The sequence below is a fragment of the Tachypleus tridentatus genome, chromosome 3 (assembly GCF_004210375.1).
Source record: "Tachypleus tridentatus isolate NWPU-2018 chromosome 3, ASM421037v1, whole genome shotgun sequence".
In the NCBI taxonomy this organism is placed as follows: Eukaryota; Metazoa; Arthropoda; class Merostomata; order Xiphosura; family Limulidae; genus Tachypleus; species Tachypleus tridentatus.
Window position 1 is genome coordinate 36,938,792 of NC_134827.1, and position 17,870 is coordinate 36,956,661.

At 36.2% G+C, this 17,870-nt stretch overlaps 1 pseudogene across 1 annotated transcript in view; it reads left to right on the forward strand.

The window, feature by feature from the left end:
• LOC143246702 (two pore potassium channel protein sup-9-like) overlaps positions 1–15,199 on the forward strand; it is a 49,191-nt pseudogene extending 33,992 nt beyond the window's left edge. The window contains exon 3 of the transcript XR_013026100.1: positions 13,917–15,199. The product of XR_013026100.1 is annotated as a two pore potassium channel protein sup-9-like (transcript). The remainder of the gene's footprint in view (positions 1–13,916) is intronic.
• Positions 15,200–17,870: the final 2,671 nt, after the last annotated feature.

Genomic DNA, 17,870 nt, shown 5'->3' on the forward strand with positions numbered 1-17,870 from the left:
GTGGTCTTTCAAATGTTTATACTAACTGTTCGAATGCTCGTGAATTTTCTATCAATCTGGCTTTTAGTGAAATGACTTCCGATTTTGAAGAGGGCTGGACGCATTATTAGTATAATGTATAAAACTATTAATAAGTACGTTATAAAAACATCACATAAAACCATATTTTATCAAATCTAAGTTTCCTGTTGCGTCTGCAATGTGTGGGTGTTGTTTGTTTGTTTTTTAAACAGGCTTTAACTTGGGTATCTCTCTGAACTTGGCGACGTTTTTTGTATAATATGAAATAATAACTATGGAGAATTAGCTCAAACAGTGTTGTCAACTCTGAATTAATAGTAAAAATGGGAAGTACACGCTATTCGATTTTTCTCTTCTTTCACGTGCTGAAGTTACTATTTTGATGGCGTCATTAACCCCAACAAACTGAACGCTGTTGATAACAGTACAAATTCTACAATATTCAGTGTAATTAGTAGTAAGGACAAAGCTACTCGTAAATGAATCCTATATCGCATCCTCATACACTTCTGACGCATTACACCACTTCTTACTTAACATTAATATTTTGTAGACTTACACCCGTCATGGGCAGAGCACAGATAGCCCATTGTGTAGGATTGTGCTTAATAACAAACAAACAAACGCTAGTGTTTCAACAATTACTGGAGTAAAGTTTAATGAAATAGATATTCTTGACAAAATGGATTATTTTAATACCGTCAATATAAACTAAAGTTTAATATCATGGTAAGCAGTGCTTGGCTGGATACATTGTGCGAAGTAACTGATAATTGTGCAGTAATAACTAGTATATGAATGGATACACCTTGTGGAATGAGTTAAAACTGTCTTGTAGTAAACACTGCACGAGAGTTGAGTTCTTGTTAATCAGAGATTATGTCTAGTAATTTATATCCACGCTTCTTTGATATATACTAATCGTATAAGACACAAATAAAATAGTGTCGTTAATAAGACTTAACTGAAATAATTACTCATTCAATTGTTATCCTGGGTGAAGAAACCGTCATGGTTTCATATTGCAGAAATAATTGTTCCCAAGTGTTCAGTGAAAGACGGTTAAAGGGAAGTTAATGTAAATATGTTACTAAATATATATTAACTTAAAGATTGGTGTCTCATACTGTTTCTTTCTTTCATTCTCTAGTTAAAGAGCACACGATTCCATGGTGATGTCCTTCGGGAACAAGCCTGGATTCACAGCTAATAGATTTCGACTATTTCTCCAGTAACATAGATCAGTAGAACAAAGAGCATCTAATAAATATGGTTGATGCTTTTAATAGCTCATTGAAAGAATAATTATTCTTTTAGGAAGCTTTACAAAAATACATTCCTAGTTAGCTTTTAAACAACCTGATGAGATTATTTTTAAATGTTCTAGTAAAGAGACAGTTATATATATATATATATATATAGTTTAAAAACCCATTCAAAAAACAAAGTTTATGAAAGAACACTTCTCAACAATCAAAGTTTCTTCATAACAGCGAATGTTTTTCTTACAAATTTATCATTTTTTATAAAGCCCTAACTTTGCAGGCTTAAAACATTAGATATTTTGAAATTAAAAAAAAAAAACATTCTCTGGCGCGGTAAGAACTGATAAGTACACATATTACAACGACAACTTGTAACTATATATATTACTCCATGTCATAGTGCACCACAGAAATCACGACCTATGAACTACCGAAGATTACTGTGATATAACTTCTAGGATAGTGCCAAGCATCAGTCTCAAATCCTTTAGATTAGTGTGATATGGCTTCTAGGACAGTGCCAAGCATCAGTCTCAAAGCCTTTAGATTAGTGTGACATGGCTTCGAGGACAGTGCCAAGCATCAGTCTCAAATCCTTTAGATTACTGTGATATGGCTTCGAAGGCAGTGCCAAGCATCAGTCTCAAATCCTTTAGATTAGTGTGACATGGCTTCGAGGACAGTGCCAAGCATCAGTCTCAAAGCCTTTAGATTAGTGTGACATGGCTTCGAGGACATTGCCAAGCATCAGTCTCAAATCCTTTAGATTAGTGTGACATGGCTTCGAGGACAGTGCCAAGCATCAGTCTCAAATCCTTTAGATTAGTGTGACATGGCTTCAAGGACAGTGCCAAGCATCAGTCTCAAATCCTTTAGATTAGTGTGACATGGCTTCGAGGACAGTGCCAAGCATCAGTCTCAAATCCTTTAGATTATTGTGACATGGCTTCGAGGACAGTGCCAAGCATCAGTCTCAAATCCTTTAGATTAGTGTGACATAGCTTCGAGGACAGTGCCAAGCATCAGTCTCAAATCCTTTAGATTAGTGTGACATGGCTTCTAGGGCAGTGCCAAGCATCAGTCTCAAATCCTTTAGATTAGTGTGACATGGCTTCGAGGACAGTGCCAAGCATCAGTCTCAAATTCTTTAGATTAGTGTGATATGGCTTCTAGGGCAGTGCCAAGCATCAGTCTCAAATCCTTTAGATTAGTGTGACATAGCTTCGAGGACAGTGCCAAGCATCAGTCTCAAATCCTTTAGATTAGTGTGATATGGCTTCTAGGACAGTGCCAAGCATCAGTCTCAAATCCTTTAGATTAGTGTGATATGGCTTCTAGGACAGTGCCAAGCATCAGTCTCGAATCCTTTACATTAGTGTGACATGGCTTCTAGGAGAGTGCCAAGCATCAGTCTGATATCCTTTACATTAGTGTGACATGGCTTCTAGGAGAGTGCCAAGCATCAGTCTCATATCCTTTAGATTAGTGTGATATGGCTTCTAGAACAGTGCCAAGCATCAGTCTCAAATCCTTTAGATTAGTGTGACATGGCTTCTAGGACAGTGCCAAGCATCAGTCTCAAATCCTTTAGATTAGTGTGACATGGCTTCTAGGACAGTGCCAAGCATCAGTCTCAAATCCTTTAGATTAGTGTGACATGGCTTCGAGGACAGTGCCAAGCATAAGTCTAAAATCCTTTAGATTAGTGTGACATGGCTTCTAGGACAGTGCCAAGCATCAGTCTCAAATCCTTTAGATTAGTGTGACATAGCTTCGAGGACAGTACCAAGCATCAGTCTCAAATCCTTTAGGTTAGTGTGACAGGGCTTCGAGGACAGTGCCAAGCATAAGTCTAAAATCCTTTAGATTAGTGTGACATGGCTTCTAGGACAGTGCCAAGCATCAGTCTCAAATCCTTTAGATTAGTGTGACATAGCTTCGAGGACAGTACCAAGCATCAGTCTCAAATCCTTTAGGTTAGTGTGACAGGGCTTCGAGGACAGTGCCAAGCATCAGTCTCAAATCCTTTATGAATCTTATATTTTTCGAAACAAAATTTTTAAAGGTTGAACATATTTTACCTTAGTGTATCGACAGTGAACGATACAGTGTATTTCACGCGTATTTCTCAGTTCGGTAACATGCTGACACTTCAGTAGTTCGAAATAAATTATTTTGAATTTCGCGCAAAGCTACTCGAGGGCTATCGGGCGTCCTAAAACTAGAGGTAAAACAGGCATTGTTTTATACACTGATATATACCGTATTTTAGGTTATTACTAATGTAAAAAGCACAACTTCACAACCAAGCTATTGAAGAGTTTCTATCGTAGACGTTTTTTCGAAAATAGATATTTATGTAACTATTGTATTGTTATTAATGTTTGCTGAAGTTTTCTCTCTTTTTTTTTTTGAAGTTTCTAATACGTTTCTTATGTCGATCGAATTTCTTAACTTGAATGCTCTCCAATAATTCACCGAGAAGTATCGAACTATCACGACCTCTGTCGGGGAATAACAGCATTGATTTTTATTTTTTATCTAAATATCCAATATCACAAACGTAAATCTTCTTTAATAACGCTTAGAAAACGCCGCAAAGTAAAAAAAAAAAATGTTTCTGAATTTCGCGCAAAGCTACACGAGGGCTATCTGCGCTAGCCGTCCCTAATTTAGCAGTGTAAGACTAGAGAAAGGGAGGCTAGTCATCACCACCCACCGCCAACTCTTGGACTACTTTTTTACCAACGAATAGTGGGATTGACCGTAATATTATAACGCCTTCACGGTTGAAAGGGCGAGCATGTTTGGTGCGACGGGTATTCGAACCCGTAAAAAAAAGAAGAAAAACATGCAGAGAAACGTATTTATTATATTCTGACACAAACCTTTTCATCTAAATCTTACGAAGCCATCTAAATTAACTTTTATATAAAGTCGGTGTGACCTCCACTACTTCATGGTTGCAGCGGTGAGCCTGTAGATTTACGACGCTAAAAATTGGGTTTCGATACTTATGGTTGAACGAGCACAGATAGTTCATCGTGTAACTTTGCGCTTAATAACAACTAAAAACTGCAGACAGTATACTGTTTGTACTCTATGTTTAAAACAAAAAACAAATAAAAATTTAAATGCATGATTAAACTGGCCACTAGGAGGATACTGATTTCGTGCCATCTTGTTTTAATCGAATTAAAACTTTTGTTATTATGTCTCACGTGGCCGAGTTTTAGTTACATATTTTTTTTACTCTGTTTGAGAAAAGTGAAACCAAAAATCAATATTTAGTAGTAGGGTGTAATGGTTGGGTGCTGCTTGATTTTAATAGTAGGGTGTAATAGTTGGGTGCTGCCTGATCTTAATAGTAGGGTGTAATAGTTGGGTGCTGCCTGATTTTAATAGTAGGGTGTAATGGTTGGGTACTGCCTGATCTTAATAGTAGGGTGTAATGGTTGGGTGCTGCCTGATCTTAATAGTAGGGTGTAATGGTTGGGTGCTGCCCGATTTTAATAAAAACAAAACAATCCTTAATGACAGCGAGACGCGTTATGGCGCCAAAGCTTAAATATCGACGTGTTAGATTAATTTCAGTTAAAATTAGGTCAACATCTGTTTACCATGACGTGCACGTGTCGTTAAACACTATATCGACATAATAATATTCAGGGCATATGGTTGTAATAACACCTCTCGTTATGAGAATGTCGTATGCAAGTTTAGTCATTTTTTGTTTTCTTTTTTTAAAGAAGTTATATCAGTAATAACGATTTCCTTCTAGCTGATTACAGCCTCGATGGGTACAGGTGTTTATAATGTTAGACCATAATATGTATATACAAACAAGGATTTGACAGGTAACGTCGAGAAATCGTACAAGTCATTCCAAGTATTATTCAAAATACAGGTTGTGCAAAACAAACATAGAAAAAAGATGTAGGATGTGCAAGCCAATAACCCCTCCCCCCAAAAAAAAACCCACCAACAACAACACACACAAAAACAACAACTTTAGGCTGTTTTATTTTAACCAATATTTGTTATGGGGTCCTCTTCAGTATTATAATAGGGTTGGTCATTCTGGTATTATATTTGACAATCTAATTTCGCTAGTAGTGTACTTAGGTTATAATCATAACGTCGGTAAAGCGTAAACCTGATGGTTAGGGGACACAGCTCGGAAGTTGTGTGTCGCAAGTTCGAATTTGATCTTTGAATCTTCGCCCCTTCATCAGTGGGGGTGTTTTAATGTGAAAGTCAATCCCATTTTTCATTAATAAAGAGTAACCCAAGAAATAGCGGTGGGTGGGGATGACTAGCTGCCTTCCCTCTAGGCTTACACTGCTAAATTAGGGACGACTAGTGCAGATAGGCCTCGTGTAGCTTTGCGCGAAACTCAAAATAAACCAAACCAAATTACTACGTGTATCCGTGCCACATTAAGGAGGGCTAACGCAGGTAAACCTCAAGTAGCTTTGTACGAAATTCAACAAATATAGGGTAAAGCATGCTTTTTGTTGTTGTTGTTATTTAACATTGTCTACATTATATGCTGAATATATTTATTTATTTTTTTATCAAGCGCAAAGCTATTGCAATGGGCCATCTTTGCTTTGCGTACCTCAGATATCAGAATTTAATTTTTAGCGTTATAAGCCTTCAGACTTACCACTGAACCTTCAGGTGGCACTTAATTTGATTGTACTGTTATTATGATTATAAAGCAAGTGTGATTAAGTTTTGGATTTAGAACACTGCAACCCAGTTTGTTTGTAATTAAGCATAATGTTACAGAGTGGATTGATTACCTGTGTTCTGCCCACCATGGGTATCGAAACCCAGTTTCTAGCGTTGTAAATCCGCAGACAAACTTCTGTGCCATTGGACTATCAGCGTACTAATGGTGTTCCTTTATATTTGTTTAATTTTGATTTTAGTTGCTGTATAAGTAGGGCTTCTTTGATGTTGCGTTTGTTTATGTTTGTTTCCCTACTTAGTATTTGGGAGTTTTATATGGTTATGTTGCGTTTATTTCATTTGCAGTGTTCAAAAACGTGTGAAGGTGACTTTTTTGTTCTCTTAATCTGGTTTCCATTTTTCTGCTTGTTTCTCGAAATACAGAAGTTGTGGCAGTTGTTGCATTGTATTTTATAAATTATATTGGCGTTGTGTTTGTCAGCGTAGTTTTCACTATCTGAAGATGACCATAGAAGGTCGAAACGTTGTTCTGTACCTTATTTTAATTAAAGTTGTAATACCCGTACCAGCCGTCTTGAAAACACATACAAGAGTTCAATGTTTGTTATGTCCGGTAATACCCGTACCAGCCCTCTTGAAAACACATACAAGAGTTCAATGTTTGTTATGTCCGGTAATACCCGTACCAGCCGTCTTGAGAACAAATATAAGAATTCAATGTTTGTTATGTCCGGACACTATGTTAAGTTTCACCACCATTCGCACAAAGTTACACAAAGGCTATCTTCGTTAGCCGTCCCAAAGTTAGCAGTGTAAGACGATAGGAAAGGCACCTACTAATCACCACCCACCGCCAACTCTTGGGCTACTCTTTTCCCAACAAAAAGTAGGATTGATCGTCATATTATAACGCCCCCACGGCTGAAAGGGCGAGCATGTTTGGTGTGACAGGGATTGGAACCCGCGGCCTTCAGATCGCTAGTAAAGCGGCCTAACCACCTGGCCATGCTGGGTCCTCTTCAGGAAATCCAAGTTCCCGATGTGATTTTCGTTTCTCCAACTGGTATATTTCAATAATAATTATGGTTTAGCCCGATAAACAATTTCTATATCCACTGTTCGCCTGATAATTCATATTTTATAATTAATGTCTTATCCATTGGTGCTAATATTAACCTTTCGAAGGTACTAATTATTTAAAAAATAAAATAAATTACACTTATTCAGAATTCTAATAATATCTTAAGCACTAACAAAAACCTGTTTATTTTGACATAAGTATAATTTTTCATTTATCATCCCCAGTTTCAAATTAGCTCAAGAAAATTATAATATTTTTGCATATCAAGCTTTTCACTGAATCCGTTTGCCAAGATTTATTGATAGATATGAACTTTAATAGACATACAAAATAACTACAGCAGCTCACTTGTATTTCCTGCTATTCAACAAAATTATTTGTCGGAATTTCTCTTCCAGAAATTAAAATATTTTGTTCATCTCAATTCGACTCCACCTACCGTCACTCGGCTACAAACATAGTTTAAACGGTATCTGTCCTCGTGACTTCTACGACAAATCAATATTTCATCTGTACAACAGTAGCAAACTCACCCGATCGCGAAGTGTACCTGACCTCTAGTGGATTATAGAAAATGAAAATAAATTACTGATAACCTACGCTTTGGCTTACCACATATAAGCTTCTCTACTGTTAGGTTTTATGATTTAATTAATGTATCAAATATTTACTTTTATATCACCACTTGTATTTTACCAGAACGAACTGTTATTTTATCAAAAACCCTGCTGATCTATGATTCGAATGTCCATGGTTCTCTTCCCGTTGTTTCAAAATCGCTCTCTACCCATAAGACCCGTGGATACTTTATAAGATTGACGGTAATATCCCTACTACATGATACTAATAACCAAAACTCTTGATGGATGCTTTGAACTAGCTGCCTTCCCTCTAGTGTATTAGCTATAAATTAAAGGTGGTTAGTAGTCTTTCACAAATATCTGAATCAAACAGGCATTCAAACACGTGTTGTCAGATTATTTACATTTATACAAACTTAAATATCTTATTTCTTCAACAAATGTCTAAGTTTAACACTACTAAACGACGCATATCGTTGTTTATATAACACCGTGTATGTGTTTAAAACATTCACTTCCAGGGTGGCCGCTTCTACAGATAGCTGATTAAAGCTGTAATCATATTGAACTATTTTCGACTTTTCAGACTTACTTTTTTAAATATTCTGAAATCTCTTTATCGTTACTTCAACTTTAAGTATATATTAATTCGTTTATCCAACTTGTCGGCCCAGTATGGCCAGGTGATAAGGGCGTTCGACTCGTAATCTGAGGGTACCGGGTTTGAATCCCTGTAACACCAAACATGCTCGCCCTTTCAGCCGTGGGTGAATTAAAGTGTGATGACCAACCCTACTATTCGTTGATAATAATAAAAAAAAAAGTAACCTAAGAGTTGACGGTCGGTGGTGATGACTAACTGTTTTCCGTCTAGTCTTACACTGCTAAATCAGGGAGAGCTTACGCAGATAGCTCACGTGTAGGTTTGCATGAAATTCAAACAAAAAATTTTATCTAATTTGAGTTCCATTTTCACAATCAAACATTACCAGTCACGTAATGTACTCGGTCGGTACAGCTGCCAACTCTTACCTTTACTCAAACCATGGAACATCACGACAAATGTTGACGAGCGCATGACGTCATCTTCGGCATCCTCAAGTGCTGTATTTGAAGTAAAGACGAAACATAACTCGCTCCAATACTATAAGAATGTTAATAAGAATGAACCGATGAGTAAACTAGAGTGATGAATCAAACCCTAAGTACCTCTCACCTCTAGACAACATAAATAAGAAACTTACAGGCCAAACAGTGTTGGACCAACTGAATCATAGACACAAATGTAGCTTTGTTTTAAAAATTGTTTTGTATGTAAAGATAAGAGTATGTGAGTGTGCGAGTGCTGAGTGAAACTGTAGTGTGACGAACACTGGAATTCCATCATGCTTAAGTGAAGCCAATGATCGTTTGTTTGTTTGAATTGAACTTCTCGCAAAGCTACACGAGAGCTATCTGCGCTAGCCGTCCCTAATTTTGCAGTGTAAGACTAGAGGGACGGCAGCTAGTCATCATCACCCACCGCCAACTCTTGGGCTACTGTTTTACCAACGAATAGTGGGATTGATCGAAATTATAACGCATTTTGGAGTGACGGCAATTCCAATCCGCGACCTCAGATTACGAGTCAAGTGCCTTAACCACCTGGCCAGAAGCTAATGAAACAATATAGAAGTTAATATTACCCCATGAACTAGACACGGTTCAAGAAAGGATATAATAATTAAAACTGTGGATAGAATGTAACATACTGTGAGTAATGGATTCAGTAACAGTGCAAACCAAATAATTCCCGAAACAGAGGAAGAGGTCAGCGCTGGGCCTAACCCTGCTGGCCCAAAACATGATCCGAATACCAAGGAAAAACAAGAAAGCACTTAAAATTATTTGAAAAAATAAACAGTGGACTGACAGCTTATCTGTAAAAAACAAGTTGGATACACAAAACTATTTAGTGTACGTGTTATTACTTTATTTTGTGACATAATATTTAATTTAATTTAATCAATTGTTTAAAAGTGTTAGTTGTGAGAAATTTTGTTACGTAAATCTATACGAGTCATACGTTGTTTTTGCAATTACATTGTTGTCTAGGCTTTTCTGATAATGATGACGTCACCTTACTCGAATATTTTTTTTTCTCTCGTTACGTTAAATGAATATTGTTCTGAACAGGAGTTAAGATCATTTGATAGTTACATTATCGTGCAAAGAAACGTTGTATTTGGTTTTAAAATCTGTGCTGGTTATTGTACAGTAGGTGAGAGGTTATCTTTGTATTAATTTTTCTCACTTTCTATTACCTTGCCATTTCTTAGGGGCCCGACATGGCCAGGTGGTTAAAGCACTTGACTCGTAATCCGAGGCTCGCAGTTTCGAATACCCGTCACACCAAACACGCTCGCCCTTTCAGTCGTGGGGGCGTTATTATTACGTACGGTCAATCCCACTATTCGTTGGTAAAAGAGTAGCCCAAGAGTTGGCGGTGGGTGATGATGACTAGCTGCCTTCCCTCTACTCTTATACTGCTAAATTAGGGTCAGATAGCGCGGATAGTCTTCGAGTAGCTTTGTACGAAATTCTAAACAAACTAATCCCGGAACTGAAACAAGTTATTTAGCATTTAAAAAAACCTAACGTGGACGCTTTCCTTGTGCTCTGAGTAATCAATATTCGAACGTTACAAAAGAAGTCATATAGACATAACCATTCATAATGCTCACTTTGTGCCTACAGTTCCAGATACGATTCACTAACACTCCTTTGAATATCTCACAGAGTATATGCTTTTCCTGTTGAATTCCCTGCAAAACGTTCTATAATTTTATCTACTGTCTACTGGTATATCTGCTTCTACAATTTTTTTTTTTTTTATAATATCGAATGTTTCCCGCTAGTACAGCGGTAAGTCTACGGATTTACAACGCAAAAATTATGGGTTCGATTCCACTCGGTGGGCTCAGCAGATAGCCTGATGTGGCTTTGCTAGAAGAAAAACAAACACAAATAATATCGAATATCTTGTAGCACAGTTGCCAAACAAAATATAGGGATTTTAACACGCTAGATTGCGCTGTACCCTACTTTAATTACTCACCTAACGACTGAGGTGGAAACAAACACGGATATGAAGTGACATCCAGTATAAACAAATGAATAGTTGCGCACTCTGTTATACATGTATTAAAAATTTTAAACTCGACCAATTAAATTTAACATATTCATTATTTACTTGAATAAATATCAACCACTGTCTGGGTTAGAGGTTAACGGAAAACACAAGAATGAGGGTGACAGACTATGCCACAAGTAGTCGTGTTTTTAATCTCTTGTTTGTGAAGGTATTTTGGGGTATTGTAGTCTATTAATTTTACATAACGATTTATAAAATGTGACAAAGTAAAACACAGTTCAATACTTCTATTCACCACCAAACATCCGTAGTTTTAGTAAAGTGAAACAAATGGTATGGAGAAAACCAAACGCCATTGTCAAGCAGTTACAGGCTTAATGATTTGTTTTGAATTTCGCGCAAAGCTACACGAGGGCTATTTGCGCTATATGTCCCTAATTTAGCAGTCTAAGACTAAAGGGAATACAGCTAGTCATCACCGCCCTCCGCCAACTTTTAGACTACTCTTTTACCAACGAATAGTGGGATTGACCGTAACGTAATAATAACGCCCCACGGCTGAAAGGGCGAGCATGTTTGGTGTGACGGGTATTCGAACCCGCAACCCTCGGATTACGACTCGAGTGCCTCAACCACCTGGCCATACCGAGCCTACAAGTTTTTGTACCACCTAGTATGTATGATACATTTTCATGTACCAAAGTTTAAGATAAACCAAGAAACAGTTCCTCTAACATTTAACTCTTTTTTTTTTGACAAATGAATATTTAAGCCACATTAATATATTAAATTAATAAAATTCAATATATTTTTTTTATTTTCTAAAGTTCATCTACTCATTTATAAATAAAAACATTTTGAGTGTCCAAATTTTCATTTGGGTATTGCAATGTTCGAGTTTTGTCTATAAACAATATATGCTTTTTTCCTTTTTTTTTAGAATTTTCTACTCATTCCAAAGAAAAATAATAATTTTATTATCACAACTTGAGGGTGTATTATCCTCTTCTTGACTTTTAATGATTCCAATTGTTTTTTATTATTATTTTTTGCTTAACTTTCCTAACATTTGTGTGATATCACACCAAGTAATCAGTTATATGCTAACGAAATGCAACTTTTAAAACAACTATAAAACATTTTAAATGTGATTAGGTGAGCGCAGGAATTGAACCTATAATTCATGATGTCGTTATTACTGGCCTACTGTTACCTACACTAATATCTCACAATTGCATGATATTTTCCTAAATCACAACTTACCTGTTGACGAAGACAAAACTAATTTTTGACGTCCTACATTCAACCATTTCCGTTGAGCAATCTCACATCGATTGCTGTACTCTCAATTGTTAGGCCTAATGATCAATATATTAAGTGACCTTTTCTTCGTATATCAGAGTCGGTTACGTACAGAAAAATCTATGAATTGTATCAGAATGTATACACTGGTCACACTATATGATAGTATCACGTAATTTTAACCAAAACTATGACCTTTCACACCTTCTTATTATAACACCTTCATGTTGCAGTGCTAAAACCTGTTCCAAAAGACAGACAAACGCACTTTACCCCTGGTAGCGTAAATGGAAATTTTTCTTTTATCTTACTTAATTTTAATTTAATATTATTTTATCTTTTAAATATCTTAAAGACTTTTTTCAGTCAAAAATTAGAGTATCACTTGAATGCTTTTTCCGTATGTGATATGAGAAATGTATTTCTATCGTACATTGTTAGCTGTTAAATTATACCTGTTTTAAAAAGTTTCACGGTTTGATTGGCAACAAGAAACCAACACTATTACAAGTTTAACGCGGTAACAAGTGTACCATTTTTGTTTACTGGGAAGTCACGTTTTTCTCTGCTATCATTTTGTAACAAACAACATATGTAGCTATGATAAAGTATTAGATATTTTAATTAAAAGACAAAATATACACCACACATACACACACTAAAAGTTACGTCTCCCTAATGTTCATTTTGTACCATTTTCGTCGATTATTTTGCATGCAATGACACGACGGTTGCATTTTTCAAGATTTGTTGGAACACTGTGGAAATAAACATTAATTTCACGGTTATAATTAGTAGAGTCCCATGAAACAGAGTGCTTTGGCGTCACTGTTTTCATACACAGTAACATGTGCTTACCTGAAATAAGTTTGATACATAACCTGAGTTATCATTATGAAATAGGAACAGTCGTCATCTCTACTGTGTCCTACATTTGGCTGGCACGACCTGGTGGTTAGAGCAATCTGTGGGTCATGGGTTCGAATCCCATTACCGAACATACTCGTCCCTTCAGCCGTGCATATGCTATATTCTCATGGTCATGCCCGCTATTCGTTTGTTGTTGTTTTTTTAATTTCGCACAAAGCTACACCAGGACTATCTGCGCTAGCTGTCTAATTTAGCAGTATACGACTAGAGGGAAGGTAGTTATCACCACCCACCGCCAACTCTTGGGCTACTCTTTTACCAACGAATAGTGGGATTGACCGAAACTTATAACGTCCCCACGGCTGAATAGCGAGCATGTCTGGTGTGATGGGGATTCGAACCCACGATCCTCAGATTTCGAGTCGATCGCCTTAACTACCTGGACATGCTGGGTCCTATTCGTTGGTGAAAAGAGTACCCCAAAAGTCAGTAGTGTTGACTAGCTGCTAGTATATGACTTCTAAGTTTGGGACGGCTAGCACAAACAAAGCGTGCTACATTTAATTTACTATATTAGTTTCCAGTGTGTCAACATAATTGTAACTTGTTTTTTATTTACAACAGTTGTACATTCTTCGATTCACATGACATATCGTTAAGTAGTTGTTTTAACGTTAATGATGTGGTCGAATCGGAAGTGACTTCTAAAGAAACTTCTCCGTACACGAGTGTTACATCACAGAACAAAGAACACGTTACAACACTTAAAATAGGAAAGGAGATACATAATTATATCCATTTGAATGACGACGTTATTATAATGAATCATTAAACGTTACAAGTTCAAGGCCAAGTTCAGGTTTTGTACGATTGTTTTCAGTAATGTATCATAAAATGTTATTAACAATAAAATTAGTGATCGACCTTCAACTTTCAGTGATATTTTCCCCTACTTTTATCCACAGGATACGGGCACTCAACACCAGCTACGTGGGAGGAAAACGTTCTGCATGTTCTACGCCCTAGCGGGAATCCCGTTAGGCTTAGTTATGTTTCAGAGTATTGGTGAAAGACTCAACACCTTCGTGGCCTACCTTCTGGAGAATGCAAAACGGTGCCTCAAGATGAAGAACACGGAAGTCACAGAGACCAATCTCATCTGTCTCGTGTCCATCCTCTCTACGTTAGTGATGACCACGGGGGCAGCCGCCTTTTCTCGCTACGAACACTGGAATTATTTCGATGCCTTCTACTATTGTTTCATCACGTTGACGACGATAGGTTTTGGAGATTACGTAGCTCTACAAAAAGAAAGTGCACTCCAGAGTAAACCCGAGTACGTGGCCTTTAGTTTAGTGTTTATTCTTTTCGGCCTGTCGGTTGTGTCGGCTGCAATGAATCTTCTCGTGTTGCGATTCCTCACCATGAACACTGAGGACGAGCGTAGAGACGAAGCCGAGGCTCAAACGGCAGCCCAGGAAGCCGTGCGCTTAGAAGGAGATGTTATAACTGCAAATGGTAGTATTATTTCTGGCCGTGGACCAGGGACTTCCGATTCTGACGACATTACTTCTGTTTGCTCGTGCACTTGCTACTCACGCAGGCGGACACCGAGACGTAGGCACTCTTTACGACCTCCTAGCAACGGTAAACATCTTCCTTTGTTCCCGTTGCAAGTGTTTGGTGATTCGGACACGAGGGAAGACATTTTCAGTTCAATTAGTGTTGATGCAGATGCTAATAGTGTGTACCCACTAGACGGTTACAAACAAAAACGGTCCTCTATCTGACAGATATCCAGCTTCAGTGTTGATTACATCCACTAAAACAACTTAAACAATTTACACAGAAAGTCTAAAGATGGGTATAGAAGCATTTCTGATACCATACTATAATATGTTATCGTTGAACTGTTTAAGTTGTACTTTAGAAATTCAGAATATATAATTACAAGAACATTACATAGTTTTGTAATCGGCTGTCGCTCTTCACTGAACTCGGTTTGAGACGTTGTTTCGAACTGCAGGTATAGGTTTTCGTCTCATACGTCAATCTTTAAAAAAAAAAGTTGTAAACGGCATCTGGTGTTAAACAAATGATAATGTCTGCGTTTTTCACGTAAAATTGCTAAGCCTTTATTTTACCCTTAATATTGGCTGTATCTCAACTGTTCCAAAAGTTCATGAAATGTAATCATTTTTTTGAAAATCTAGCAATAAATGTTTGGAATATTATTCAAAATATTAACAATAAGAAAATAATTTTGGAAAAATTTCGATGAAAAATTTGTGACTGAATATTGAATATATCGGTTTGTATTTATCATTTTTTTACAAGTTGTTGTACAAATTTGGGCCATCATTTTTTTCCTTTGTTGTAATTACTTAAACCTATCGGACAACTCTTCTTTATTTCTTTGTTTTTCAATGTGGCGCAAAGCTACACGAGAGCTACCTGTGCTAGCCGTCCCTAATTTAGCAGTGTAAGACAAGAGAGAAAGCAGCTTGTCATCACCACCCACCGCCAACTCTTGGGGCTACTCTCTTACAAACGAATAGTGGGATTGACCGTAACACTATAACGCCCCCCTTCGGCTGAAAGAGCGAGCATGTTTGGTGCTACGAGGATTCGAACCCGCGACCCTCAGATGACGAGTCGAACGCCTTAACCCACCTGGCCATGCCGGGCTCGGACAATTCTTATTTTTCACTGTTATAGAATAACTGTTTGGGCTTTCCGATTCAAATTCACCATGTAAAATTACAAGCATCTTATTGTTACCATAGCGTAACATTACAACCAATCTGTTATTACCACGATCGTATTTTCACGACCAGTCACGTCAGTAGAGTGCACCTCACAAAACAAGGTGGCGTTTATAATAACTTATTTTTTGATTTACTAATTTATTATTATTTTCTGTATACTTTGCTTTTCAGCGTGTATATGTATGTGTTAATGTTTTGATATATTTATATTTCTAAAATATGTAAATAACATTGGGAAATATATCACACGAAATTGCAATAACGGATATTATGTGATTTCTGTTTAGTTCTTTTTAGATTGTGAGGATTTTTGAGAAAAACTTTTAATGATATTCACTAATCCTCTCGTACATGTCAACTGCTTTATAATAGAAGCGCTCCCTGTTGTCGAAACTTGAAGGAGAATCATCCTACGAAATTTCCATAAAGGAATATCCCTAAGAGGAGTGGGCTATAATTGGTTGTTGTTTTATTTCCATTCTCAATCATATATGTGTAATCTGTTTTCAAGAGAAGTTAATAAATACCAAAGTAACAACTGATCATATAAATGATAAACCTTGGAGTTTAAAAGTGATAAAACAGATTGTACGTTATTTTAACGTTGACCTTTTAGGCTAGTATTTTCCCAATATTAAATACAATATTGAGTATAGAATACTCATTGGATGTTGTAATTTTTAATTTAATGAAATAGTTGTCACGAGAAAGATGAAAAGGACATTTCTAATACAACAAATGTTATATACTCGTATCTATATATGACAAAACAAGGGTTTTTTGAATTGAGAAAATAATGCTTTTTTTTTTTTAATTCGAGACAATCATAACGCGGTCCTGTTAAGGATATATTCATATAATGAAAACTTCGCGGCATTTTTCTTTTCCGAGCAGCTTAGAGAAAAGTAAAAACATTGAAACATCATAAGTTTAAATTATGGAAAACACAATGATGAATATGAATTACACAGCCTCTAAAGTAAATAGGTACTTTAAAATATTTTGTTCAATAGATCAAATAAAAATAAACAAATGATGGAAAACGGAACACTTTAATTGGTTGGTTTCTTAATTTTGCATACCCACTTGTTGCTTTTTTAAATAATTATAAATCTATTTTAAATGCGTTTCCAACTCTAATCCAGTATGAATCCTTTTAAACTTCAGATATCTTTGTTGTTAGAAAATCTACATAAATAATATTTTAAGAAACAATGTTAAAGTCAGACTTTTAACCAGAAAATTACTAGCTTACATATTATCTTAATAATTATGAATCTTTTGAATTTTTGTTTGATAATTTGTGGATTAGCACCCACCAAAACTCGTTTGTTGTAACTCTGCATCTCTTGTGATAGGAGAAGTTAAGTACAACGTGTTTCTGTGGATGGTAAGATTGACTGAATATTTTTAGTTCTATAAAATTACTTCAATGAGAAAAGTAGAATAGCTTTTTTTAATAATATCGTTAACTTCGATAATGAAACAAAAAAATTGCAAAGGTTTTGTTTTTGTTGCAATTCAACGAGCACGTCTTTTCTGTTGATTCTTCAAATTTCTTTTAGGGGTTTCATTAAGACTATATCAGACCCATTGTAGAATTTGTGACGCGTTACTATTTTCAAGGCCAGGTTCTGTATATTAGAGTTTAGTTATTTATTGTTGTTGCCTAACCTATGTTGGTTTTGTGAGGATTATAGATACAAAATAATATTGTTTAGTAGATATCTATCACTTAATTTTTTTTATCATACTCTTGACACTTTCTGATTCCTATTTTGTAATTAAAAGTTAATATTAAAAATTATTCGAAGGTCTATCTTTCTTAAATTAGCTGGGTTAAAAGATTTAGGAAAAAAACGAAAAAAAACGATATGACATTTATATTTGTTTACTTTCCTCGTTCTTCTGAAATCTGACCTCTGTTGCTTCATCCTCAAAACAAACATTAACTGAGAGACTTCATGAAATGTTTATGAAATGTGTAATTTGAGTGAAGAAAGAGAAAGAATTCTGAATGACGAAGTACCTAATTTCTTTGATTCGATGAACTAAAATCCTGAACGTTGACAAATATTAACTTTTGCTAACCCTATTTAAGCACACTGACGAAACGTGTTGAAAGAAGTTACTCGATAACGTAAAGAATAG